This window comes from Camelina sativa, chromosome 5 (genome assembly GCF_030686135.1).
Source record: "Camelina sativa cultivar CO46 ecotype springtype chromosome 5, ASM3068613v1".
In the NCBI taxonomy this organism is placed as follows: domain Eukaryota; kingdom Viridiplantae; phylum Streptophyta; class Magnoliopsida; order Brassicales; family Brassicaceae; genus Camelina; species Camelina sativa.
This window is the reverse complement of record NC_141884.1, coordinates 25,514,771-25,518,677: the sequence shown is the minus strand read 5'-3', so window position 1 is coordinate 25,518,677 and position 3,907 is coordinate 25,514,771. Positions and strand designations below refer to the sequence as shown.

General features: G+C 42.0%; 1 non-coding gene across 1 annotated transcript; it reads right to left on the bottom strand.

Moving 5' to 3' along the window:
• Positions 1-558: 558 nt before the first annotated feature.
• On the bottom strand, positions 559-665 carry LOC147944345 (small nucleolar RNA R71). The gene has a single exon (XR_015558735.1). It is a non-coding gene; the product is annotated as a small nucleolar RNA R71 (small nucleolar RNA).
• Between the last annotated feature and the right edge of the window lie 3,242 nt (positions 666-3,907).

The following is a 3,907-nucleotide window of genomic DNA, read 5'->3' as shown; positions in this document are numbered from 1 at the left end:
CGACCGAGTGCCAGTTCGAGCTAGTGATCGAGTCAGTTGATGCAAACTAGATCCAAAGGAAACCAGAATCTTCAGAGGTACCTTGATCATATCAACCGCCTACCAAGAGACTTGAGGCAGCACAAAACCAGAATCCTTCAGGAACAGGAAGATCAGTTGCTGATGGATCAACAAAACATTCAAGATCAAAGGCCAAGGCACATTGGTGCAGGAGATGCTCCAAATACACATAACCAGAGAGCTGGCATAGTACCTCTTGCAGTTGCCAACAACAATTATGAGATCAGGAGTAGGCTAATCACTATGATTCAAGCAAACAAATTCCATGGTTTGCCAATGGAAGATCCCTTAGATCATCTTGATGAGTTTGATAGAATTTGTGGCCTCACCAAGATCAATCGTGTAAGTGAAGATGGCTTCAAGCTCAGGCTATTTCTTTTCTCACTTGGAGACAAAGCATATCTATGGGAGAAGACACTTCCAACTGGTGCTATCACTACATGGGATGCTTGTAAGAAGGCCTTTCTAGCTAAATTCTTCTCTAATACAAGAACTGCAAGGTTGAGGAATGAGATTTCAGGTTTTGCACAAAGGAATAATGAAAGCTTTTGTGAGGCATGTGAGAGATTCAAAGGCTTCCAAACACAATGTCTATATCATGGGTTTAGCAATGAGTCTCTACTCAGCACACTATATAAAGGAGTCTTGCCAAAGATAAGAATGCTTTTGGATACAGCCTCTAATGGAAATTTTCTCAACAAGAATGTAGAAGAAGGATGGGAGCTAGTAGAGAATTTGGCACAATCTGATGGGAACTACAATGAGGATTATGATAGAACTGTGAGATTTGCCACCTTTGATCATGCTGAGAAGTATAAGAAGGATTTGAAGGTTGTTCATGAGAAGTTGGATAAGATTCTACTCAGCCAACAAAAGAACATCCATTTTCTTGGTGAAGCAGAGACTCCAGCTCAAGATGGGGAGAATGGATTTGCAGAGATTTGCTATATGCAGAATCAAGGAGGTTTCAAAGGTTATAATCAGTTCAAGAACAACAACCTCTCCTATAGAATCACCAATGTAGCAAACCCTCAAGATCAAGTCTACCCTCCTCAACAGCCCCAACAAAATAACAATTATGTACCCAAGCAGCAACACCAAGGTTACCAGGCTCCATTGTGTCCCTCACCAGGGTTTCAGACCAACCAAGCGCAGGAACCTGACTTAAGAGCTATGATGCAGCAATTGCTACTTGGACAACCAAATGGGCAGCTTGAGTCAGCAAAAAAGTTTGCTGAGATAAACCAAAGGCTGGATTCTTCTTATAATGACCTGAACATTAAGTTTGAGAGCTTGAATTCTGAAGTCAAGTTCATGGAGAACAATATTGCTTCTACATCAGCTCCTAAGCCAAACCAACTACCTGGTAAAGCTATTCAAAACCCAAGGGAGTTTACAGCTAAGGCTATCCATTTCTATGAGACAACTTTCACTGAGGACAGTGAAGTTCAAGATATGAAGGATTTGTCACAAGATGAAGCTCAGAGTGAAGGTTCTACACAGCAGACTGAAGCAGAAAAATCACTCGACCACACACACGATCGAGTGACCGATCGAGTTGTTCCCGCAGAAGCTGTTAAGCATGTCAGATACATTCCTCCTGCTTACAAACCACCTCTGCCATTCCCAGGATGTTTCAAAGAACAAAAGCTGAAGGAACTCAGGGAAATAATTGAAAAGAAGGAAGTGATAGCTTTGAAACAAGAGGTTGTCATTGAAGAGAAAGAAGAAGAAAAAGGACCTGCTTTGGAACATTATGCTCCATATCCTCTCTACAAAGGCATGCTACTTGAGATATCAAAGCAGAAAGCTCAGAATCAGGACAAGAGGGATCTTGAGGAGATTGGGGGAGCTATTATCCCAACAAAACTTGAAGACCCAGGTCCATTCAATCTGCCTTGCTCCTTTAGCTATCTACACTTCAACAAATGCTTGTGTGATCTGGGTGGCATCTATCAGTTAATGCCTTACTCTATAGCAGAAAAACTTGGACACACTGAGTTCAAGCCAAACAACCTCTATATAAGTCTTGCTGATGGTTCACACAAGGATGTGTTTGGTAAACTAGAAAACTTCCCAGTCAAGATAGGCAAGGCCAGAATTCCTACTGATTTTGTCATCATAGAGATGGATAAGGAGCTAGAAGACCCTATCATTCTAGGGAGACCATTTCGAGCCACTGCTGGAGCTGTAATTGATGTTAAAGAAGGGCTGATTAGCTTGTACATAGCTGAAGGTTTAACCATGAAATTTGACATCAAGAACCCAACCAACTTGTCCACCATTGGAGGTCAACCTTTTGCTATTGAAGATAAGAGTGATTATGAGGTCTCAAGTGAAGTAGAAACTTCAAAAGCTAAGCTCTCATCTCATGAGGAATCAGTTGAAAACCTCAAGGGTTCAGTTCAAGAGTTGACTGATCTAGTGAAGGATCTTCAAGTGCAACTCAACAAGAGGTCTTTGAAGAAAGCAAGGCCAAGGTTCAAGCTTTAGAGGAAACAAGGTTCAAGCTTAAGAGGAAACAAGGTTCAAGTTTTCTGGGTGAAGTAATCAAGAATCAGCTTCACAGTGATCAAGTTGTACCAGGGAGGATCTCATCACCTCCTTGGTCTCCAAAGCAAGCCTGAAAAGGCATCAAAAGTCAAGCTTAGAGACTTTAAACAAGCTCACTAGGGAGGAAGTCCCTAAGGTATCATTGTACATAAGTTTAATTTTCCTTGTAGTTTGATTTCTTTCTTTTATGTTTGTGTTGGGCAGGCATTAAATGAGATTATAGATGGGTTTAAGAAGATTTGGACTTGTAGAAATGGGTTTTTGAAGACACTCGACCAGCCCAGGAGAGGTACTCGATCGAGCATTGTTCGAGCCCAAGCCCACTCGGTTCAAATTTGTCTTGCACGATCGAGTGGAGGGAGAGATGAGTTTGAAATTTGAATTTTGGTCAAGCACTCGACCACATGGGGTCGAGTGGCAGCAAAAGTGAGTCAAAGATTCCCAATTCAAATTTGAATGGTATGGACGCTCCACCCTTGTCTCTTTGTCCCTTTAGCCTCTTTATATAGAGGTAAACTCGATTATAAGCTCCTCGCACTCTCTCATTTGCTTAAACACTCAATATCTAGCTAGAAAATCTCTCTCAAGTTTCATCTTCTTGCTCAAGCTTAGTTCTTTTGGTTTTTGGGTTACTAACCTATTAACTCTGAGATTTGAGTCTATTCCTTTCAGTTTTCTTTTAAAATGTCTTCCAAATCCAAGAAAACACCACAACAAGCTGCTATCCGCGAAGCTGAAGGCAAGAAAGCTGCTGATCGCTTCTTGTATCGTCGAGATGCACAGCTAGCTGCAAGAAGAAAAGCTGGTGGAAGCACTCGATCACCCACTCGAGCAGGCAAACGACCGAGTGCCCAATCGAGTAGGCGGTCGAGTGGAGTGTCAAAGAAGAAACATCAGCATGTTGAGGAAGATTCAGAGAGAACTGAGAGTGATGAAGAGATGGAGTTTACTCTAGAAGAGCATATAAGAAGGAACAAGGCAAAAGGGAAGAGGCCAGCAGCTGAAGTGCAACAAGAAGAGAGTGAAAGTGAGGAAGAAGAAGAAGAAGAATCTGGTGTTTTAACACCAACCCAGCTCTATGAAGCCTTCATGAAGATGAGCTTTCAAGGAACAAGATATCCACACAAGGAGACCATGGAGAAGCTGGGTATTGCTGAAGATGTTGAGTTTCTCTTTGAGAAGTGCAATCTAAGCAAATTCATGGGATTGCACATGGAAGGGTATAGAGAAGAGAGCTGTGAGTTCTTAGCCACCATCAAGTTACATTTCTTCACAAGGATGGATCAAGAGATGG